Below are 26,461 nucleotides of genomic sequence, written 5' to 3'. Positions count from 1 at the left end.
TACTTTATTGTCTGTTGTTTTTGGTAGAAGTCTGTCTATTGCAACAAATTTAGTACCTTGAAGAAGAAATTATAAAGAGAGTAAGCGATTCCAGGTTTTCGGGCTAGTTTCAAGTTACATTTTCGAGTATAACTTCTGGTTCGGGTTTGTAATTAATGAAACACAATGCGCACAAACAGAAGAGTTAGGGGCTTTTCACACTAAACGTGTTTTGAGTAGTCTGCGCTGTGCAGACCTACATTTTTAGGAGTTTGACAGCCGCTGATCACCATTTACTTTTATTGAATAGTTCTTAACATATAGTGATAACATTCTTCTAAACATCGCCTTTTGTGTTCCAAGGAAGAAAGAAAATAGGCAGATGTTACTTTCACCCTGGTGCAAATAACAGTATATGCTATTTATACCCTGTAACAAGTAAAGGAAGGGCACAGGGGAGGCGGGAACTGGCTGAACAGTAAACATAAGGTTTAATGTAAAACTCAACTCAAAACAAAGTAAAACATAAGACAAACAGACACTCTCTCTCTTTCTCAAACCAGTGTCTCCAGCTGCCGCTTACTTAGCACGCCCTCCTCCTTGTCACACACCCCAGTGCAAATATTATAGCAGATATTATTTGCACCCCAACCCTGGTGCAACTAATGGTAAATGATAATTTCAACCTGGTACAGATAGTGTCATATACTATTTGCTCCCATATATAAATGCAAACATACAGTATGGGCATCACTGCAGTGTGTTTATTGTGTTTATTAAGAGTCCCACAGACACACTACATTAACCCCTAACCCTAAACCTAACCTTAACATTACATTAGAAAAAATAACCTTGATTTTACTATAGTAACCAGTTTCACCATGGTATTTTGTTGTAAATGTACAGTAACCACAAAATTAACCTTGGCTATATTACCACCATATTACTGTAGTAACACCATTGTTAAGTGCATTAAAATGATGGTTTCTGACAACAACAAAAAAACATGGTTACTACAATATTACTATTGTATAATGCAATCTAAACACAAGTGACACAGAGTCGCGGGAATGAGTGCGATCGACAGACCCGCCTCTGGATCAAATCCTTCTCTGCACTCCTCAACATTCACCGTGACCAAATCACTACAACTAAATCAACATTAATATTCATTTTTATCTATTATTTTAAGTAGTATTAAAGTGGAAACAGGAAATCAGATGGGAAGTGGGACAAAAGGCGGATTCGAACTGTGGTCGCTAGGACAACACAACACATTCCCACCATCTTTACACCCCATTATGATGAAAATAGCTGCACTTCGTGACAGATGCTATTTACATCTGGGTGCAAATGGTCACTCCGAAATTATACAGTTTGGACATGAGAGTAAAAAAACTGATGACAGAATCTTTTGGGTGAACTATTCCTTTAAAATGACATATGGTCAAAAAATTTAATAATGCATACAAAATGAGAAGTGGATTTTGCAGTGCATTGGGGTTGAGGAGAGAGAGACAGAAAGGAAGAAAGAAAGAGAGATTGAGAGTCTACAGCTATTGCAAGCATTGACCCAGTTAGAAATGAGAGTCCAGGATTTGATACCCTTGAGGGGTTTATAGCTCCTAGTTTACATGCAGCTGTGAGACCTGCTACCAACAATGCAAATGGAAAACTGGGAAAAGGCATCTGTGTGCTGTTGTCTTAAAAGGGTAAATGAAAAATCAAGAATGATTCTTAGATTAGCTGTGCTGTGGAATTTGAGGATCACATAATTTCACAGTGATTCCATGGTTTGTTCTCTAAGGGGGCCCTGATTCACCTTATTACTATACACAATCTGTGTTAGCTTCATTTCAGTTTTAAGACAAACACAGAGCACAGAGTGACCGTTCTCCGCTGAACATCGACGGCTCCTCTGTGGAGATCGTCAAGAGCACCAAATTCCTCGGTGTTCACCTGACGGAGAACCTCACCTGGTCCCTCAACACCAGCTCTATTACCAAGAAGCCCAGCAGCATCTCTACATTCTTCGAAGGATGAGGAAAGCACATCTCAATGTGTTGCAAAATTCAGTTTTTGATGTGACATTTACAATAGAATAGAATAGATGTTTTTACTGCTACACGACCATTGCTGGTAAATATATATTTTTTTCCATGTAATTGAATTTATTTCACCTTTAAATGTATTAATTGTATTCTTCACAAGTACACACACTCTCTTTAAAAACTTCCCTAAAAGACTACTGTTAGTGGCAGGCCAGTAAATAAAATAATGCATACATTTTGAAAGGGGATTCAAATCATATGATATCCTTTTTCATTCAATTTCCTTTCATGTCAGACCATTCAGGTGAAATGCAATAACAATGAATAGAAATATCATACTTTTGTTTTATGCATGTATGTTGACATTTTGGAGAATTTCAGAGAACTTTCCACACTATTAGTGCAGAAAATTTAAAATTGTGCAGATGACTAGGACTCCATCAAGCTGTTTGCCCCTAATTGTAGTCTATCAAATGAAAGAAAACAGGCCATTTGATTCACATATGCACCAATTAGACACATTAGAACTAAGAAATGGCCATTAAAAAGATTATGCATGAGGCACACAACTACTCATTTGCAGCTAACAATAACAATATAAAAAAAAGATTTCAGTTGATAAACAAACAAGGTATTTTAATCTGTCTTCAACTGACTCTCCACATGGGTGACAGAAGGCCTGACAACATGTTCCCAGCTAATCAATGTTAAATCCAGGATCCAGACTGCCTGTTCCTCAGGGGATGAGAGCACTAATCAGGCATGATTAAGGTCAGAGTTCCTGGTTAACCCTGGATTTAGGATTTCTCTACTCACTCACCACACCCTTCTGCCACCTAGCAGATTTAAAAACATACTGATAATATACAAGAGGTGCTGGTGCACAACATTGAGTTTTTATCTGCCCAGGTCATATTTCGCAAAATGAAATAAATAAATAAATAAACTGAATTTTGCTTAAAGAAAATAAAGCAAATATTAAGGGAAAGAAACTATGCAACTGTGAGATTACTTTCATGAAAAATTCCCCATTCTCAATACAATAAAAATAATAATTTATTATTTAATAATAAAAAAAATATTTCAATTGTTATATTCATTTAATTTATGTTGATTTAAAAATGTATAGCATTACAGCAATGAATATTACATTCAAAAACTATATATATATCTAAAAAATATAGTCATTTATATATATTGCTGTGAAATGTGACCTGAAAATGTAACAATCTCCCATGTATCTCTCATTGTATTGTTAAAAAATGAACACTGTGCTATATAATAAAATGCATGCATTAACTAGTTCACACACATTTTCTCTCTGTCTCTCTTATTCTGTCCTTGTCTCTCATTCTTTTTACTCTTTCTCCTGCTCCCCTCTCCAGTTCTTAGGATGAATAATTCATTTGCAGCACAGCCACCGTAGTGCACCAAGACACAACACAATAACCTTTTCCATTTCACAACCATTTGTCAGAAATGACATTGAAAAACACCCAAGACTGTCTATGTGTAAAAATGAACTAAAAGCTCAAGGAGTTGAACAGACTGATGAATCCACTCCACACGCAAGCGCAATCTCAAACATTGCATCCATCAAAGCTGCATCTGTGTTGCATGACTCCACTGTTTGGGTTACATTTGTGCTCTTGTGTCATTCAAGCAAACAGGCAGCTTCTCATATTTCCTCTATAAATTATTTAATTTTGTTGCAAACCATGCAAAAATTTTTAAAATGACCAGCAACAACAAAAATGATTCATGTATATTTAAAAAAGGATAAAAACATTATGCATGATGTGCCATATGAAATAATCATGTGTCTCAAGCGAGACTGATACTGTATTCATTGTGCATGATTTAATATGGACTGTGATAAAGTTAACATTTAAAGCTAAATTGATCCTATACTTTCTTAATGCTTGTCCCCTAGCATGGGAAGCTGGTGTGATGGTGTCCCCACCAAGCTTCTTAAGCTTAAGAAGCTAGCTAGCGAGCTTGACCAGCTTCACCAGAAACACCATGCTGGTCCCTAGCTTGTTTTTTTATGCTTGTTAAAATACTGTCACCAGCTAAACTGGCACAATGCTAGCATTAACCACCTTAGACCAACTTGGGAATTGCATGCTGGTTAAGCTCGTATTTTTAGAAGGGTAGGGAATGATTGGTAATTATTACTTTTATGCTACTTTTTATTATTTGGAACTTAACAGAAATGTTTCCTATGAACTGTCATTGTATTGAAAGACATTGTCTGAATATTCTACTTTCTACTCTGTGTTCCACATAACAGACATTAACGCGTAAATATGGATGAACTATCCCTTTAATTAGCCCCTGAAAGCATCCAATTTAAAGGAACATGAACATAAAATTATTCCTCTGAATTGAGATGTCCCAAAATTATGAGCATGAAAGAGTAAAGATAGATAGTTAGAGCTATGGTATACTGAATTAAAAACAGAGATTATATAAAAAAAGCTATATTCAGTAGCTCTCGTGATATTTTCATTGATAATAACGGAAGTGTGCATGCTGAAGAGGAGTGCAAGAGCAATCATGACCCAATTGCAGCGCTTGCTCAACTAAAGCAATTAACACATTTATATCAAATGAGTTCAATTAGTGAAGCGACTCCTCTCGAATGTGTAAAGAGATGAGAGGATGTTCTGTTGTGCTAAGCATTGGGATTTAGCAAAAGATAGACAGACAGACAGATAGATAGATAGATAGATACTAAAGACAGACAGACAGACAGACAGACAGATAGATGCTACAGACAGACAGACAGACAGACAGACAGATAGATACTATAGACAGACAGACAGACAGATAGATAGATACAATAGACAGACAGACAGATAGACACAGACAGACAGATAGATAGATTGATAGATAGATACTATAGACAGACAGACAGATAGATAGATACAACAGCCAGACAGACAGACAGACAGACAGACAGACAGACAGACAGACAGACAGATAGATAGATAGATAGATAGATAGATAGATAGATAGATAGATAGATAGATAGATACTACAGACAGACAGATAGATAGATAGATAGATACTAGAGACAGACAGACAGATACTAAAGATAGATAGATAGATACTACAGACAGACAGACAGACAGATAGATAGATAGATACTAGAGACAGACAGACAGATACTAAAGATAGATAGATAGATAACACCCTGCAAATGCCCAGTGCTGACTCAAGATTCCAACATTTATTTTTACAGTCAATATTTTACACATTTCTTTAATTAAATCAAATAAGGCCAACCAAATCTTAATTAATTAGCTACAATCCCTGGCAAAAAATTATGGAATTACCACACTCAGAGGATGTTTACCCAGCTTTTTTACTTTGTAGCAAATAAACAAATCACAGATATGACACAAAATAATTTTTGTTTAATAACTGAACATTCTGGTTTTGTGAAATCTCCCTCAAACAAATTAAATTCTACTATTTTAATTAATGCCATTTGTTTCCAGATCAAGTAGAGGAAAAAATTATGGTATCACTCAATGTTGATGAAATAAATTATGGAATTACCTTGAAATTTACATTTCTAAAACAAATACCAGCACAAGTCTAAAAATTTTAATTAGTCTGCAGTTAAAAGAGAGTGCTTACAGACCTTAACGGGCGGTTGGACTTGGTTAATTGAAAGGAAACATGGCCACAACAAGAGAGTTGCCAATAGAAACAATGGGAAGGATTTTAAATCTCCTTCAAGAAGGGATTCCAACACAGCGCGTGGCAATAGAAGATGGTTGTTCCCAGTCAGCTGTGTCTAAAATTTGGTGCAAGTATAAACAAAATGGCAAGGTTATAAAAGGAAAACATATGGGTAGACCAAGGAAGATGACAAAGTGGAAGGATAGAAAACTCAAAGCAATATGCCTTGAAAATAGAAAATGCACAACAAAACAAATGAAAAACAAATGGGCGGAAACAGGAGTCAATGTTTGTGACAGAACTGTAAGAAATCGTCTGAATGAAATGGGATTTACATATTGAAAAGCCAAATGAAAACTAGCACTAACACCTAAACAGAAGAAAACAAGAGAAAAGCAATCATGGAGCGTGGATGATTGGATGAAAGTGATATTCTGTGATGAATCAGGAATCTGCACTGGCCAAGGCGATGATGCTGGAGCTTTTGTCTGGTGCCATTCTAATGAAACATATAAAGATGACTGCCTGAAGAAAACAATCAAATTTCCCCAGTCATTTATGAAATGGGGTTGCATGTCAGGTAAAGGACCAGGGAAGATGGCAATCATTACCTCAACAGTCAATGCACAGGTATACATTGAAATTTTGGACACTTTTCTCATTCCATCGATAGAAAATAGGTTTGGTGATGATGAATTCATTTTTCAGGATGATAATGCATCTGGCCACAGAGCAAAGAGTGTTAAAGCTTTTCTTCAGGAAAGGCATATCAACTCAATGACATGGCCAGCAAACAGTCCAGATCTGAATCCCATTGAAAATGTATGGTGGAAATAGAAAAAAATTGTTCCATGATGAGGCTCCATCCTGCAAATCTGATCTGTCAACCGCTTTTCGAGAAAGTTGGAACCAGCTTGATTGAGTCCATGCCTCAAAGAATTCAGGCTGTCATAAAAGAAAGGAATATGATCTTGCTCAGTGTAATCTATGTAAACAATCTGCCACTTAAACTTGTTTTTTTTGCAAGAGCGAGTAAATAATTACATAATTTCATCTTGGGTAAACTAATCCTTTATAAGGACAAAAACCAAGGCAAACCTAATATTCCGTCATTCAAAGAACTACAAATGTACGACTGTGAAAGAGTGCATCATCTGGAAAGCATTACGTTCTATTTTAAACATCTTATTTGGGTACAAACATCTTAAAACGTTAAAGGGATAGTTCACTCAAAAAGGAAAATATACTTCTAATTTTCTCACCCTCATGCCATCCCATATCTGTATAATTTTCTGTCTCTGGCAGACCACAAATTAAGATTTTTAGAAGAGAATTTCAGCTCTCTGAATGGTGATCAGAACTCATAAGGTCCAAAAAGCATTTAAAGGTAACATAAAATTAATCCATGAGACTCTAGTTGTTTAATCCATGTCTTCTGAAGTGATATGATAGGTGTGGGTGGGAAACAGATCAATATTTAAATCCTTTTTTGTTAAAAATTATTCTCCCTGCCCATTAGGGGGTGATATGCATGAAGAATCACCCAAACACAAGAAGAACAATATGAAAGTGAAAGTTAAAGTGGAGAAAGACTGAGCAGGGAGGAGAATTTGTAGTAGAAATTTAAAAATTGATCTGTTTCTCACTCATGTCTATCATATTGCTTCTGAAGACATGGATTTAACCACTGGATTATTTTAGATGACTTTAATGCTGTTTTATGTGATTTTTGGAGCTTCAAAATTTTGGCACCCACTCACTTACATTGTATGGACCAATAAAGTTAAGAAATTCTTCTAAAAATCTTAATTTGTGTTCATCAGAGGAAAGAAAGTCATACACATTTAGGATGGCATGAAGGTGAGTACATCATAAGATAATTTTTAATTTTGGGTGAACTATTACTTTAACATCTTAAAACTGAACATATTACATCAGTAGGTTTGTAAGTAACATGAAACAGGGTCATCTCTGTTATAAAACCTGAAAATGTCATAATTTGAAGAGGTAAGAGGTCATTTCAAGACATTTAGTCGATTTGTGCAGTCCTACTACAGCCTTAAGCTACATCTCATCTCCAACCACTTCCACACAAACAGCCTCCTTTCATCCTCAACATGTGATAATTATCATGAGCAAAATTACCTTATGATGACGCCTCAGATTTTTTTAACAGAAACTGGGCAGATGAGATTTTTAATACAGATGAGATTTGTGTCATGGCATATAGTACAGTGATATTAAAGTGTGTGATGTGTGATATTAACTAAAGGTCATTCCAGAATCACACAACAGCTGGAGAATGCAACTTCCCTCTTGGGCTATAATATGTTAGATCTGTTGTAAAACCTATAGTGAGTAGCCTCTTATAGTTAGACCAGCCTGAAAAAACTTTAGACTATAAGCCTTTAAAGACAAACAAAGGTTGTTAATCAATAAAATATGCTACTGCTGAGGCCATCAGTCATCAATCATTTCAACTTAAATCATGTTTATTAGTGCAATTTCTGGTAAATAACTATACTATCCATGATCCTTTGGGAGAAATCCACCAATCAGAGAGTTGCGAAAAACAGCAGAAAATTAACCCATCAGCGACCACCCACTTTGCACTGTGAATGATGCAATCAAGTCGGTCTTCTTACATTCTCTAACTAATAATATATTTGCAAATGTCTGAATATTTTGCAATAAACCTAAAATATATTGATTCTATACTTCTAATCAACAACTTTAAATCCATAGTTTTTAGTTTGATTTTGCATGCATAATGCTTTATTGGATTGTAGCTTCGTCTTTTTGTCAGATTTTCAGGTTTTATTTTTTTTACTTAAAAAAAAAATAATAATTGTAATTTTTTGGTTGGTTTGGTTCATGGCTTAGAACTATTTTATGACGGATTTGATAAAATTGCTGTAAAAAAAAAAAAAACTGAATGGGAAAAAATTAATTCCCCTAAATGTAAGCGCAGCGTAGTTCTAGCGGGAAGACAAGCAGCTCTACATCATCACACCATTAGTTGGGTATTTTACAGGCTTATTACCCAAACCCAATTAGACGGGAATACGTGCTTAAAGATTTTGATAAGGTTGAAATAAAAAAAAATTGGAAAAATTATTTGTCTTTTCCTCTCCCTCCTAAAGCTAAGGAGGTGAACTTCAAAATTTTAAATGAGATTTATCCTACTAAGGAATTTTTAAGATTGAAATTTAATTTTTATGTGAATAATTGTGTTTTTTGTGAAACAAATCTTGAAATCTAGAGCATGTCTTCTTTGATTGTGATATGGTGCAACCCTTTTGGAGTGAGGTGCAGAATTGGTTAAGGTCTAGGAGGGTTGAACTCCCACCTGTCACGTGGAAGTTAATTAGGTTTGGTGTTTGTCTGGAAAACAAAGATTGTGATTTTGTTATTAATTTCTTGTTATGTTTTGGAAAGTTTTTCATTCATAAATGCAGATGGTTTAAATCTAAACACAACTTTAATCACTGGATGAATGAGGTTAAACTCTTGTGCAAATCTTTAAAATTTGTTACAAATCAGAAAGCCCTTAAACTGATTTCTCTTTTGGATACGTTTAAATTAATGTAAAAAGTCCCTTTTTATTTATTTTTTCATTTTATTTATTTTTGTTATTCTTTTATTTAATTATTTGTTTGTTCATAGTGTGTTTTCTGTTCTTTGTACTAGCTATGCTCAACCTATGGCTGAACAATTGAGGTTATATTCAGAGATTTGTTGATGTACCTTGTTTGTTTGTGTTGTTGAAGAATAATAATTTAAAAAAATAATAATAAAAAAAAAAACCATTAGCTGGGTAATTCCCAGCCAATCACATGTAACCCGTTTCTTTATATGTTTGCTCACAATCTATCACATTGCTGTTTCAGTGTGCTAACATGGCGCAAACTGTCTGTCTTGTCACTGAAATCGTAGCGTTTTCAAATTACACGACGAATCCGCGACAGGGGTGAACACATTACAAGACATTTCACTATTGACGAATCCCCGACGACTCCGCCTGGACTCCAAATTAAACTTCACAACAGAGTACATACGAAAAGTGATACGAGATACGAAAACAAATGCATGATCACATGTTATGCATTTCAGAATATGATGTGTATGTTTTTATTTGCCTCAAGTTATAATATATTTTATTTGGTTACAATATGAAAAAGTACCTACTTATTTTCTTATCTGACTGTCCAAGAGAATTGGCAATTTCTCTCCAACACTTCTCTTTGTGGTACAGTTTAGAGGAAACATCAAATAGGCGCTGGTGCTCCTACCAATGTTCCACACATTTTTCCTCCATTTCTTCGGTCCAATGAGACTTTCTTGATACCGCAGCCATGCTAGTTGATGTACTGTTGCAGGTACATCAGGACTCCTCACACTGAAACTTCCCACTCCCCGTTTCTTGCTCTCTCATTGGCTGTAGGTCAACGCTGCTGTTGTATTCAGTCAAAACATATTTCTCACTGCACGATTTGGAGTTGCTGACAGGTCCAGATATTTAACATTCTAGATATCTCGCTGACATCGGTGACGCGTCTGTGATTGTCTCAAATCGTGTCTTTGATAGTTCATAAATTGCGATCGTTGCTCATGGGAGTGAGCTCCGATTTGCTCACAATTTCAGGCTTTTATCGGTGATCTCCACCTTGCATGTTATACGTTATTCAAGGACTCTGTAGCATTAGCGGAACACAGTCGATCGCCTTGTGCTCACACTTTCTCATCGCGCCTTGGCAATGTGCGCCACATTTCCAGGATAATGCCATGGTACTGAATGACTGATCATGTTCTTATTTCATGATACTGTCATGGTACTCCAAGGTACATGGTTTTACTATGACACATGTCATAAACATGAGGTTATCACAGACCATGTCTGAATAAATAAACAAGTGTATTACCATGGGGCTTTTTGTGAGAAATATAACAGAATAGGCTATTATTTGTGATAAAGGAAAAATGGGGAAAAAATATGTACAATATGTACATTTTCTGTATACAAGAAAATGGTTAAATACTCAAAAAGCAAATTAATTAGTTAAGTATTTTTAATTACAACTCATTAAAAAAAAAAACAGTGCCCTTTTTTATCCTTCTGCCCCTGTCCCCGCTAAGATCTGTGCACGTCACTGGCCCCATCATCCTTTGATCAGGCCCATTTGCACAATTCTATCATGCATTTCCCCCTTTCGCCTATCTCTCTCTCTCTGTCTCTCTCTCTCTCTAGCTCTCTCTCTCTTTAAGCAGATCGTAGTTGGCCAAGAGTTAGTGAAAGCATGTATTTGGTGCAGGCTCTGCACAGCCCACTTGGTTGCACAACACCTAATTTCAACCTTAATTTCCTCTCAAATGAGTAGAGACCTACCCCTTGGTATGCACCTGGTTTTTAATAGGCTCACGTTAGATTCGCGCCATTAAACCACTGCTGTTAATACAGAGCTCCCATTGGTCTTTATTTATCGGTTCCATTTGTTTGGCAGATCCCCAACCCTTTTTATCTCTCATTTCCACACAGCATTCTTCATTAATATTCAGCACTTTAGGTCTCTGATTTGAAATACACTGACATTTCCTTCTTCACAAACACCTCACAAGCATGTGAAGTCGATAGCATTGATAGATGTTTCAAATGTCTGGTCAGCTTTATCTGTCATTTGATAAATTGATAGTGACATTCAAGATGAGAATACACTCTTTATAAAAAAAAATTTTTTTAAATGTATTTTTTATATATTATTTAATAAATTATAGTTTATGTAAATTAATAATTTAAATACCCCTTGAAATTATCTGGGGCCGGTTGGACCATTTTATACATGTAAGTTACAACTCAGCATAGTTGTAATGTTAAATGGGCATAATTACACTTAGGTTGAATGTAACTACAATGGTGACCACAATTTAGGACAAAAAGGCAGCATAAATGTAATCCATAAGACTCCAGTTGTTAAATTAATATCTTCTAAATAGATATGATAGGTCTGGGTGAGAAACAGATACATTTTTATGTCTTTTTTTACTGTTAATCTCCAACTTTGACCAGCCCAACCAGTAGGTGGCTGAATGTAGAAGTGAAAGCGTAGATTTTCAGAAAAACAGGACTAAAATATTGATCTGTTTCTCACCCTCACTTATCATAATGCTTCTGAAGATGTGTATTTAAACACTGGAGACTTATGAATTACTTTTATGTTGCCTTTATGTACGTTTTGGACATTCCAAGTTCCTTCATTCACTTGCATTGTGAGGACCAACAGAGAAGAATTTTTTATTTTGTAATCTTCGTTTGTATTTTGTAGAAGAAAGAAAGTTATAGACATATGGTAGGAGATGAGGGTGAGAAAATAGCGATAGAATTTTGGGTGAACTATCCCTTTAAAAACATCAATGAGCTCATATTTTGCATGACAGGCTTCAATCCTTTCGACATACATATGAAGATCTTGAAAATTACACTCAATTACTTTTACAAGACAGAACATCATGTAAAAAAAAAAGAAGAACATTTTTTTCACTTAGTGGCTCTTCAGCATAAAACCAATCTAACATGTCAATTCAACCAATCTAATCTAGTTCCTGTGTGTGTCGTCCGGTGTCAAGTTTCAAAACACTGAAAATATAGAATATTAAAATGAATAGTAAATAAATGTTAATTTTAGAAAATATTTTTAACCTCTCGTTAATTTTAGATACAGTTCCTGAACATTGCTATTTACATATAGGCTAAATATACTATTTATTAAATCTACTTTAATGCGCATCATATTTCAATGGGGATATGATTCATTACAGCTGACAGTTACATGAGCAAACAAGGTTTGAACATCAAGCGTAACAAGATTCAACTGAAATTCTTTGCTTTTAATCTCTTATGTTTACAAATTTGAAGGCTGTTTATTGAATCAAAACAGGTAAATGTCATATTATGCATTATGTTACATTATTTTACGGTGAGTTTGCGACCTACAGTCAAAGTCTTGCCTTAAAAGTACACTCAGTAACTTTTTGCTCATGTCATCTTAGAGTCCTCATATCATGTGAATGGTCATGAAAATATACAAATGTTTCAAAATTACAATTCATTGCTTTAGGAGTACAACTTTTTTAATGGGGGAAAAAATTACCGAGTGCACCTTTAAGAACTGGTGGCGCAACCAAATTAACCAATGACTAGTAGTACTTAGTGTGAACTTTACATCCCAACTTAAGTGAGACCTAATGTACAACTGGTGCAACCCTGCCCTGATGAGTAAAGTTTTCTTTACTGATTTATTTGTTATTGAAATGTTTGAGAGGAACAAATAGCCAATAGCCTTTAGTTGTTGTCACAACCATGATTTGCTAATTGCCTGTTTGTTGAAGGTAGTATTTGTGGGAGGGACCTTCTCATTCATAGCACTCTCATATTCACTGATTGGACAAAAATATGTGAAATGTAATATGTGTGTCACGACTCCCTTGATGTCTGCCCTGGTTTCACTTGTCTTTGCCTAAACTACACTTCCCATGATCCCCGGCCCTCATCACTGCCAGCCCTGTGTCATTGTGCTCACCTGATTGTAGTTTGTCATCATCATGTCTCCAGTGTATATAAACCCTGTTTGTTCTCCATTCCCTTGTCGATCGTCGATGTTTATGGATGCTTGTTTCCGTGTTCTGTGATGTTTATCCTGCCAGTTAAACCGTTGTATGTTTTCCGTGTTTTTGTTGTATTTTCCCGATTGCGGGTGTTTCCTTTGTTTTGGTTTTGTCTATTTAGTTTTCACCCTGTCCAATAAAGCTAATCCTGCAATTAGATCCTCGCCCCTCGTCTGCCTTCCTGCTCATCGTAACAATGTGTAATATGTAAATATGTTTTGCTGAGTCCTCAATATTTTTTAGTTTTCTTAGAAAAGAAAGACTGTTAATTAATAAATGTGTATATTTTCTGAGAGTTAATAGTCACTTTTAGGAGCATCCTATAGTTGGATTCAAAGCAATCAAACATGGATTAAGAGCCAAAAATCTCAGCAACTAATGTGGATCATTTTGAGTACCTTTATAAAAATAAAAAACAGTCGGTTAAATATCAGCAAATATGCAAGCTTTTGCAGTGTATGCAAATGTTCATACAGTAAAGGAATAGTTTAGCCAAACACAAAAATTGTGTGATATTTACCCATCCTAATATTGTTATTTTTGTTTTTATTTTTTTCAACACATGACTTATCCAAGCAAGGAATAATTAGTAACCATTCCTCACTATTCTGAACAGCATGACCACTGAAATTGACAAGTATCGGTGCAAGGCCTTTGAAAAACTCCACATAAAATTCACAATGCCGCACGCTCCCCCAGAGCATGTTGTTCAAGATGAAAGCCTGTGAAACTGTCCGCAACCCCTCTTCCCCCATGAAACGCAGAGAAAGTACTCCAACCATTCCTCAGTGCATACGTTTATTATTTTCTTTCATCTGTCAGACTATCTAACTCTCAAACACACACACACTGTAACATACACACTATATATTCAGGCAGTATCTTGTTTTATTGAGGCTCTGTATTTTTCCCAGTGTGAACTTCCTTAGTAATGTAGCTAGATAGTGCTTCACTGCAATCAGCAGGATCAATTATACACAATCTGTTTTCATTTCTATGTCATTACCTCATGAAATCCGAATCATGCTGATGTGAGAGCACAGAGAGCAAATCTATCTACTGTATACACTGGACTTGGACTTTCCTGTACAATGACGTAACTCACTGCTTAATCAGCAATGTATGTTGGATCATTGTAGAAACTGGCTAGTTAGTCATGACTGTTTCCCGAAACCCTAGTAACTATGTCGCACAATCATTAAAACCAAGTTGGTTCAACAACGTAGAGCTGTCATTAATGATGTTACACAGGGGGTGGAGTAATCACTTCTGCGAATATTAAATTATAATAGCTAATTTACACGTACATCAGAAATACATTTATTTCAAGAAAGCTGCTGAAGACACGAAAGCAGCATGCACTTTGAAATACGATATAGATGCATTGCGCTGCAACAGTGGGGTTTCCCTCTATATTAGATTTCAGTGTTCCCCTGATGCACTAAAACACATATGCACATGCACACTCTTCATAAAACATATTACCACACTTATGCGTTAACATAAACACATAAAAGCCATGATCTCCAACAGTGTGTGATAAAGCGCTTCCTCTTAACAGCTTTGAATCCCTTAAATGGACGTGTTGACATTTACATGATGTTTCAGAGCGCTGCTTTCTGCAAAACCCTGGAATAAGTTGTTTTAATAAATGCATGAAAGCGTGGTCAAAGTCTAAACAGAATGAAAGATGTACATCGAATGAAAGCTATAGGAGCCTCAGCAAAGTTAAATGATGTCTACACAGCAAACTTATAATGAACTGTGCTTCTAGCTATAGGTAAAGAGCTGTAGTTCTGACCACACAACATTGCAATGCTGTTTGCGAATGTCTGTTGGAACTATGGTTTCGGGAAACATCAAATGGTAGAAATATGTTGGTAACAGTGGAACTTGCAACCATAGTTGGGTAACAATGGTTTTGGGAAATATACCCCCACATTAGTGCATCGTTTGGTTAGACACAGTTCTTTTGATTCAGGGCTAATCAACATTCAACAGTTAAAGATTAATTTTATAATTTTTTGTTAAAATACTTTCTTCTTTCCCAAATTAATATAAAACTACAACTAAGCCATAGGTTAACTTCCTGATCATTAGTATTATACAATGCATTCATAAAGTATTTGGACCCCTTTTTTCACATTTTGTTCTGTTGCAGCCAAATGCTAAAATGCTTAAAAAAAATTCACATCAATCTACACTCCATACCCCATAATGACAAAGCAAAAAACAGATTTTTTATAACTTTGAAAATGTATTCAAAATAAAAAAAACTGAAATATCAAACTGACATAAGTTCCCCTTCTGTCGCTCTCTCCACGTTGTGTCGGAGAAGCGACACTAGGGGTCTCTCTTGAGCCACCGAATATACCTCTGATCTATGAAAAAAGGCCAATGAGAAGTTGGCAGCTAGTATTTGCATACCCCGCCCCCGGACATACGGGTACAAAGGCGAGGCAAATACTAGAGTTCATTCAGAAATTTTCTTCGGAGCCAATGGTCTTGTATGCTGTCTGCTACGAGTTACACACACCCGTGTATTCCTCTGACGATCTGCATGCGGTTGGATTTGACGGCGCATAACAGCGGCTTTCTCCTATCCTGTGCACGGCTGTGCATTGTTGCCCCTGGGCGCTTCGACAGCGCAGATAAAAACTCGAAAGAGTTTCTTAAAAGAGTGATTTTATTTAAAAGAGTAATTTCCTCTAAAAGAGCAAACACAGCGAGCGTTGAACGTCCTTTTCAGGACGCGTCTTTATAAAGATGCCGTTCCGCCGCTGTGTAGTTCCTGTATGCGGTAGAGTGCTCTCCGTTTCAGACGGCCACAGGCGTTGTCTCGTGTGTCTGGGTAGCGATCACACCGAGACTACATTTGTGGATGGTTCATGTTCTCACTGCGAGAACATGACCATGACAACGTTGCGGTCGCGACTTGTTTTCAACTGAGAACAAGCCACTCCAGCCGCCCCTCGCATTGCTCCGTCTTCCCACGGGATTGAGGACGGTGCGAGTGGCGCTGGAGGCGATTTGAGGGCGGCAGCAGGTGCGGCTCCGTCGGGTACCAGAGACCCGCGGACCACCCGTTCCCCAGCACGCTCGTTGACTCCCGTCCGTGTTCGAGGCAACAGCGGCTCGCCTCACAGCCAGCCTGCCTATCCTCTAGAGCTCGAAGCGGATGAGCTCGCCGCTGCATTGGAGAGCGCGGTGTCTGACGCGGATGACTCCCCTGGGCTGCCGCCTTCGGGCCACCACCCCCAGGCTGAGGCTGATGCTCAGATGTCCGACATGCTTTCCCGGGCCGCCGCCAGTGTGTGCTTGGACTGGAACCCTCCGTCCTCCCCACAGCCATCGCGGTTGGATGACTGGTTCCTGGGGTCTGGGCACCGCACACGCCACACCCCCCAGTCCCGTTTTTTTCCCGGAAGTGCACGATGAGCTGACATCGCTGTGGAGAGCGCCTTTCACCTCTAGCAAAGCCACTCGCTCATCCGCTCTCGCTACCCTCGACGGCGGAGCGGTCCACGGATACACGACGATTCCCCCGGTGGATAGGGCTGTTGCGCTTCACCTACGCCCCGGAAACCCTACCACCTGGCGGGGTCGCCCTGTACTCCCCTCCAAGGCCTGTAGGACAACATCCTCGCTGACAGCGAAGGCCTATAGCGCCGCTGGACAGGCCGCTTCCACCCTGCACGCCATGGCCCTCCTGCAAGTCCACCAGGCCAAGGCGCTCAAAGAATTGCACAAGGGGTTGCCCTGATCCCGATGTGCTGCTGGAACTGCGCTCAGCGACTGACCTCGCCCTCAGAGCCACGAAGGTCACAGCGCAGTCACTCGGGCAGGCAATGGCCACCCTCGTGGTCCAGGAACGACACCTGTGGCTGAACTTGGTCGAGATGCGTGAGACCGACAAGACTCGCTTTCTCGACGCCCCAGTCTCCCAGTTCGGCCTCTTCGGCGACACCGTCGAGGACGTTACCCAGCAGTTCTCCGCGGTGAAGAAACAGACGGAGGCGATCTCCCAGATCCTGCCCCGCCGCAAGTCTGCCACCTCGGGCCATGCCCCGTCTGCTCGCTGAGGGCGTCCCCCTGCGAAGAAACAACAGGCTGCTCCGCCTCAACCTGGGCCCAGCTCTCAGCCCACGCGTCGAGTGCCCCGCAGGAAGCCGACGCCCCCCATCTCACGGACCCACTCGAGGTAAAACTGTGCATCTTTTTTCCCAGGAGATTTCACTCAACTCGAATCCCTGTTCGATTCCTCCCTAGCCCTCATGGGTCCGCAGTTCGGCGGAGGAACTTGCCGACCCAATCCACTGCGGGTACTCAAATCTACCCTGTACTGGAATAGGTGCTCCACAGGGTGAGGACTCCTACGCAGACTCCCCCTGTGTGTATTTTCCACGATACGGTCCCCTTACGAGCGGACCCGCATTTTCCTTGGGTAAGTTCCGGCTGCCCTTCGGTCGCTGTGTGTAGCAACTCCCCCCTCGCTGAGGCTGGATCTACCACCGCGCCACTTCCACGTGTCGCCTAAAAACACATGTGATGTATTCACCACCTTACCTCCCCAGCTGGGTAGGGGTGGTCTCCGCAGGGTCTTTTCCCCCTGAAAGAATAGGAAATTGGGTAAGACCGCCTTCCCTCAGTGCATATAAGGGCCCCGGCTGTCTATTGCTCTATGCGAGAAACATAGAGAGAAAAGAGGCCCAGCCAGGCTTGGCCCATTCCCAGGTTGGCAAGCGTCGCCTTGTTCCCCTGTCAGGGTAACCAAAAGGATTCCGACGACTTTTGTGGGGCATTGGGGAAGGGTACGTGTAGTCTGATACAACTGGGCGTCTGGCACGTAAAAAACACCTGCCCGCTCCTGTGTCAGACCACGTACACGGCTCAGCGCATGGCGTAATTTAAATTGGACCCCTAGTGTCGCTACTCCGACACAACGTGGAGAGAGCGACAGAAGGGGAACGTCTAGGTTACGAATGTAACCTCCGTTCCCCGATGGAGGGAACGAGACGTTGTGTCCGACGACATTCGTAACCTAGTTGTTTTCAGACCCATAACACAGTACTTTGTTGAAGCAACTTTGGCAGCGATTGGAAGGTCTCTCTAGAGATGTTTTGATTGGGTTCAAGTCCAGGATCTGGTTGGGCCACTCAAGGACATTCACAGAGTTGTCCCTATGCCACTCTTGCATTGTCTTGGCTGTGTGTTGAGGTTCTTTGTCCTGTTGGAATATGAACCTTCGGCCCAGTCTGAGGTCCTGAGTCCTCTGGACCAGGTTTTCATTAAGGATATCCTTGTATTTTGATGCATTTAGCTTTCCTTCAACAATGACCAGTCCTTGCCACTGAAAAATGGTCTGAAAATGGTCACGGCGCAAAGGGTCTGAAAACTTATGTCAATGTGATATTTTTTATTTTCAATACTTTTTCAAAGTTATCACAAATCTGTTTTTTCCTTTGTGGTGTATGGAGTGTAGATTGATGTGAAATGTTTTTTATTTTAAGCATTTTAGCATAAATCTGCAACATAACAAAATGTGAAAAAAAACCGAATGGGTCTGAATACTTTATGAATGCAATTAAATTATATTCCTATATAAATTCTATAGGAATATTTTCTGTATTTTTCTCCATTATTGGTATTTATAAATTTTTATCCACCTCAAGCATGCATAGTAAGTTTTTCTTCACATCTTGGTCTTTCCATACAGCACTTTAAAACATTTTTGCAACATCCAACAATTAGCTAAATATTTTTATATGGAAATACAGATTCAGAGACTTGGGTGTAAGGCTTTTTTTATTTGGCAAGTAAGCAACCATCCAGAAGACACTAGCAACTACATACAGTAGCAATGCTCTTAAAACCTCCCAGAACACATTGTAAACTATAGTACATACTGTACACAATGCTCTAAAAACCACCATAGCAACCTCATTACAACACCCTGGCAACCACCCATAAGTTTCATTTTCTTCGTTTTACATAAGGAGGAACATTCTTTGAGCATTTAAACCGTAATGGAGCATTTTAACTTTTTTTTTTCAGACTAAATTTTTAACCAGATAATTTCCTTAATCACTGATGTGAATATAATGTGGTCAACTTTAAAAGACAGATAGATGGGCTCCGATGTGAAATCCTCACTTCAGGTCAGGAATTTAACATCATGCTCAGGTTTAGGCTATAAATAAATACATGGAAATCACGTGTGAGTTGTGTTATGCATTAACATAGACATTTCAAGAAGTGGAACGTGTACATGATGTTGTATCTTAGTTAATATTACACCTGACAAGCTCCAGACATGCACAATTAACAGAGACCAAGAAACTGAGTTATGACCGCGACAATTCGATTTAAAATCACAACATGCGCGTTTTCATTCATCAGGTTTACACTTTAGAAATATTTGCTGCACAGATTCAGAAATTATTTGCAATTTTGGACGTTTATTAAAAATGTCACTTTGTCCTTGTGCCTCTTGAATAATCAGTCATACAAATATGTTTTATATTATTTGGATGAAGTCATTATTCATGCCTTTCTGAATAAGGTAATAGGCTTTGGGCACAACCCTTCTACTTACTCTGTTTGATGCCTCTAGTGGTACAGATATTTCACCATTAGAATGTTCAGTAACCTTTTACATTAATGCTCCCTTTATAAAAGGTTTATAAAGGAGTTTATTAATGACTAATAAGTAATTAAAAAAATCATTCCAAATCATTGTTTTGCATTATCAAACAAATGGCAACTTAAATGCAATACTTGCCAAATAGTGAGCATTTTAACTTACATGTTATAAGTGCTTAATAAACAGACCTAATTATTAATCGGAAACATAAAATGCCCTTATTCATAATGTGTGCCACAATGCAGCAAAAATAGTCTATATAATAAATAGATTATAGTGAGTTTAAAAGAGGGATTATGTCATTTTGTGTTTATAGACTGCTTTGTTCATTTTACATTAATTACTGCAATGTCTTGACTCACTTGTGTCGTCACGTTGATGTCAAAAGAATGGTGCTACACCTAGTGGTGTCCCAACTTACCAAGTCCTTTGCAAAAACACTTTTCAAGTCCTAATAACCATTATAACATTATAAACTTTATGCACAGAGGTCTCTAATGTTGCAACACCTTCATAAATGTTTATTATTTATGTTTACTTTACATTAAGGTACATTTTCATAGATTACTAATGTGTAATAAGTGTTATTAAGCATTTATGACATGTGAGATACAAGGGCCAATAGCAAAATCTTTTTATTGATTTTGTTATAACCACATATTAATGAGTTTTAATGCATTTGTAAACGAGTTATTGGTCATTATAAACCCTTAAAAAAGAGAATATTCATGTAAATTGTTACCTCATGTTCACTAATAACAAACAGTAACCTGGCTAATTTCAATTCTTGTATAAAAATGTAAAATGGCATTGGCTGTTTATTTTCATAAGAGGTTCATTCTGAACTGCCTCAGGCTGATCTAATTACAATCTTGCCTGCAGCTATCTGGTTTGATCTGACTGTGCTTTTAGCAATGACTGTCTCTTTCTTGCATGCACTTATGCAAATCCCAGCAGTGCATACTTGGAGCATAGACTGAAGACGGATACTTTAGGAATGAAAGAACTGAGTAAACATCTGATATGAACATCTGTCTGAATCAGTACGCCTTTACTAGTCCCAACCCAAAACTGCTGCTGTCTGACTGCCCAGGACAGCATGGGGGTATCAAACAAAATTAGCACTATTTAATCTTTCATAGGCCCCGCTCTGTGAAACCTCTGTTTGTGCAACACTGCCATGAATTAAACACAGCCATCAAAGGATAATTTAGCACCCTTTAGAGACACTGGATTGCTTCAAAACTAACACGACTTAAACTACAGGAATATAGCTACTACCCAGGGGCTTTGCATGTCTGCTTTAAATCGCAGCTTTAATATTTAATATTTACAGTTTAATATTGGCTGTATCTATTGCTGTGTGCGATGGTGACTTATTGCTTGGGGTTGTACAGCAAACATTTCATATGACCGTGGAGGTGGGAAGCAAACAAGCAAACTGTAGACTCAACAATGAGCACCGTATTCAAAGCTGGAGATGTATTGTGTATTCTTATGAGACTGAGTATTGCCTCAATAAATAAAAGACTTTGAACAAATATTTGTGCATTGATCTCCCCTCACAATGGCACAATGAGAAACCCCCCCACTTCGTTTGTCATTTATCTCAGCTATCCTTCATGATTGTGTATTAACAAGATAACTAGCACAGTAATTACACATTACAGCTTGAGGAAATACTACATAAAAAATTAAAATACTGTCAGTCCATTTGGGCTAAACCACTTTTGAATGAATTCAGTGTTGTCTGTGCCCAAGCTTAGATTTTAGCATGTAATATTTCTCTCTAGAGTGGGAATAAAGCACATTCAGGGCTACGCACTTTATTCCCTACTAATGAACGTGCTTGATTCCCACGCCACATGTTACCTCTCTTCCCCCTATAGACATGAGGCGCCACATAAAGTATGATTTACTATACGTAGAGTTATGGTTATTTTAAAAAAGTTGGCAGAGACACCACTACAGATGCTGGCATCTTCCGCTTAAACACACTGCAGAAAACAAAAATGAAGAAAAGAGAAACTATCTTCATCTGTCTGATATGTGTTAGACAGTTTAGCTAAGCCAGGTTTGTGTCAAGAAAAGTTAACATGCTGCCTTTGGACTATAAAAATATTTTTTCTGTCTAAATGTAGCTTTATTAACCAGCATGTTACGAGCCTATCATAATAAACTGATTTTTGTTCTAATTTTGTCTGCTGTCATTCAGCTTCAAAACAAACTGTTGATCTTATATTTTATTATTCATATCCAAGTGCCCTCGACAGATGAAGACTTAATCTTTTGGTAGAAGATTCCTCAGACCCCAACATTTTGGCTGTCTCATATATCCTCATCCCTGTCCTGTTTTGAAGAGACTATTTAAAATTTTCAGGACTTACAATATACAGTATATTATATATGTACTATATATATATATATATATATATATATATATATATATATATATATATATATATATATATATATATATATATAGTACATATATAATTGTTTTTTATCAAAGTATAATTGCTGCCAACGTGTCAAGTTAACAACAACAACAACAATTTATATATATATTTACATAGCCATATGACTACTGCCACCATGTAAGCTATATTATCTGGATCTTTGCTGGAAAGGAAATGTATAGACCAGACCTCTTGGAACTTTAATTGAATACCCCTGATGCAGCGCTTAGTTTTAGTGCTTAGATCTCCATGGTGACACTTTCTAAAAAGAACCCATTTAATTTCTTGTTCATGCATTATAAATGCATTATAATGCATTTATAATGTCTCATATTACACCTTATAATATGTTATACAGTAGATCATTCTTAAAAAAATTAACTATTATACTACTTGTAGTACATTATTGTACTTATGCTCATTAAGGTATAACTATGAATAAGCTAAGGCATTATAACACAATCAACATTTAGCTTTATCCACAGAAGTTGTAATGTAACATACACACACACACACACACACACACCACAAGCATGCAACTCACTGCGTAAATTTTGAAACATTAGGAAATTTCACAAGTAATTTTGCCCAACAGGGTGTAGTTTAAGTGGAACATAAGCTAAAGGCCTAGTGAAAATAAATAATAAAACATTAAATATATCATAAATCAAGAGGTGGTTTGAGAATTAACAAACTATCCTTGAATTTCTTGAGTCTTTTTTAAGGGGTGGGGTTAGCGAGGGACCATGTTACTCAGGTCCACCATAACCTCAAACGCACCTTAACTGCACAGCTCGGCAGTTAAACTAATAGTAAAAGTTCTTAGTTTCAACGTCGCCCCTTAAAAAACCTGTCATTGTACACAAACCTGCTGTCAGTAGAAGCTGCAACTGCAGAGATGGTGAAGAGGTATATTTTCTGCTGTTTCCCTCACAAAACCCTGTTCCATTCCTCAAACTACCTTAATTATGGGCCCTCTAGCTTGAATATTAAAATTTCGAAGATGGAGGAATAACCGCAAATTCGCAGATGTGTTCCAATCATTTCACTCCTGAATGCTTCCAGAGGTGTTCGGTTCTGAGTGAAATGGGAGTTAGGTGCGGTGAAAGTGGCTGGAGTTTATTCATATGTTTTGATGAAGGCAAAAGTACTAGTAAAAGTACTGTTACATCCCAAAAATGTAGTGTGGTAAAGTATAATTACCTGTCCTAAAAACTACTCAAGTACGAGTAAAAGAGTAGCTCATTTAAAAGTACTCGTGAGTAGTGAGTTTTGTTGTTTGATTATTTATAGTGTTACAAAATGGCACTGTGGATGGCCACCTCGGTGTGGAGCTCTCTTTTTGACTCTTCTGACATTTTGCTGGACATTTTAGTCAGAGGCACAGCTGTGTTGTTCAAGCATGCTATGAGACACAAGCGAGGGAAGCGAGCCCGTGTGCTGGTCAAGCTCAGTCAGTATTCATCTAGCGAATATCCGCTCTCTTCCTAACAAAACAGACAAAGTACATCTCCTCACCCGTACAAACAAGGACTTTTCAAACTCTGCTGCCTTGTGCTTCACAGAAAGCTGGCTGAGTTTCCATTCCGGACAGCACATTGCCTGGCTTCCAGCTGTTCAGTGCGGATCGCATTGCAGAGTTAACAGGGAAAATAAGAGGTGATGGAACATGCTTTTACATCAATGAAAGGTGGTGTACAGATGTAACAAAGTTAAAGATGATGTGCAGTCCTAATTTGGAAGTGCTCTTTATCAATTGTAAGCCGAAGTTTTCCTTGTTTATTCTGGTGAGTGTTTACATTCCTCCACAAGAGTGTGTGAGTACAGTGCTGAATCAGCTGGCTGATTATTATTCTCTGCGATTTTAACAGAGCCAACATCACCCGTGAACTGCCAAAATACAGAAAGCACATTACAAGACCCACCAGAGACAGAAATATTCTGAATCACTGCTACACAACATTAAAGGATGCATATCGCTCTGTCCCTAGAGCAGTTTTGGGACTCTCTGAGCACTGTCTGGTTCATCTCCTTCCAGCCTACAAGCAGAAACTTAAATGAGTTAAACCTGTAGTAAAGATTGTTAAAAGATGGACCAATGAAGCAGAGCTGGAACTACAAGACTGCTTTGACTACACTGATTGGAGTGTTTTGATGCTGCAAGACACCAATCTGGATGAGCTCACAGATACTGTGACGTCAAATATTAGTTGATTGAGGAATGTGCATTCTTACTAGGACTTATTTAACGTTCAACAATGACAAACCATGGTTTACATCAAAACTCAGGCAGATACATCAGGCCAAAGAGGATGCCTACAAAAGTGGGGTAAAATCTTGTATAATCAGGCCAAAAACACACTGACAAATGAGATTAGAGTCGCTAAAAGAAGTTAATCTGAGAAGCTGAAAAACAAGTTTTCAGATAACGACCCTTCATCAGTATGGAGAGGCCTGAAAGACATTACGTAGTACAAGACACCATCCCCCAATACTGTAGGGAAGCAACTACTGGCTGACAACCTGAATGTGTTTTACTGTAGATTTGAAAATTCCAGTCTCACACACCACACCCACTCTGAACTTCACATCACACAAACATTTACACTTCCTGCAACCCCCTCCTCCCCTCTCCTACTACTCAACCTGCACTTAGGATCTGTGAAGATGATGTGTGCCAAGTATTCCAAAATCAATAGTCAAGGAAAGCACAGAACCCTGGCGGTGTTTCACCCACTTGTCTAAAAGCCTGATGCCAACCAGCTGGCCCCCATCTTCACAAAGATCGTCAACACATCACTGGATCACTGTGAAGTTCCCAGCTGCTTCAAATGCTCCACCATCTTCCCTGTCCCAAAGAAACCCAAGATCGCAGGACTTAATGACTACAAACCCATCACTCTGTCATCTGTGGTTATGAAGTCATTTGAGAGACTGGTGTTGACCCACCTGAAAGAGATCACTGGACACTTTCTAGATCCCCTTCAATTTGCTTAACGAGATAACAGGTTTGTGAATGATGCAGCCAAAATGGGATCATATACTGCAAATCTGGACCCGCCAAGGACATATGCAAAGATCCTTTTTGTGGACTTCAGTTTGGCTTTCAAACATCATCATCCTAGCTATTCTCCGGACTAAATTAACCCAACTCTCTGTTTCTACCTCTATCTGTCATTGGGTTACCAGCTTTAAGATGGACAGGCAGCAGTTAGTGAAACTGGTGAAAATCACTTCCAGCACCTGTACGATCAGTACTACTCTTCTCCCTGTACAAAAATGACTGCACCACCAAGGACCCCTCTGTCAAACTTGTAATCGGCCTCATCCAAGATGACGACGAGTCTACATACAGAAGAGAAGTTGAATAGCTGGCAGTCTGGTGCAGTCAAAACAACCTGGAGCTGAACATGCCCAAAACAATGTAGATGATTGTGGACTTCAGGAGGAACACCCCAACATTGACCCTGCTCACCATTCAGAACAGCACTGTGGCAGTGGATTCATTCAGGTTCCTGGGCTCTACCATCTCACAAGACCTGAAGACGGAGACCCACATTGACATTTTAAAAAAGGCCCAGCAGAGGATGTACTTCCTTCGCTAGTTGGCGCCACAGGCACTGCTAATCAGAGGTGGGGGACTCGAGTTACTTGACTTGACTCGTGTCTGACTTGATTCGCAAATTTAAGGACTTGTGACTTGCTTGACTAAATGAAGAAAATGACTTGACTTGACTTTGACTTGAGAACCAATGACTCGAGACTTGACTTGACCTGCATGACTCAACTTGAATGTTTTTTATTATTATTATTTTCAAAAACTTATAATAAACAGTAATGAAATGCGTTTAAAAAAAATTTGCGACATCAATTAAATAATATGCAAAAATATAAGCCTGCTAGCACCACTGATCTGCATCTGCTCACAATGCGTAAATATTACAGATGATTGTCGAGTTCCCAAAATAATCTCCTTT

General features: G+C 38.4%; 1 protein-coding gene across 1 annotated transcript in view; it reads right to left on the bottom strand.

Annotated features, from left to right (window-relative positions):
- The window catches only part of dscamb (Down syndrome cell adhesion molecule b), a 241,943-nt gene that overhangs the window by 106,399 nt on the left and 109,083 nt on the right, over positions 1-26,461 (bottom strand). The window lies entirely within an intron of this gene.

Source organism: Xyrauchen texanus, chromosome 38, assembly GCF_025860055.1.
Source record: "Xyrauchen texanus isolate HMW12.3.18 chromosome 38, RBS_HiC_50CHRs, whole genome shotgun sequence".
NCBI lineage: Eukaryota > Metazoa > Chordata > Actinopteri > Cypriniformes > Catostomidae > Xyrauchen > Xyrauchen texanus.
This window is presented reverse-complemented; position numbering and strand designations above follow the sequence as displayed.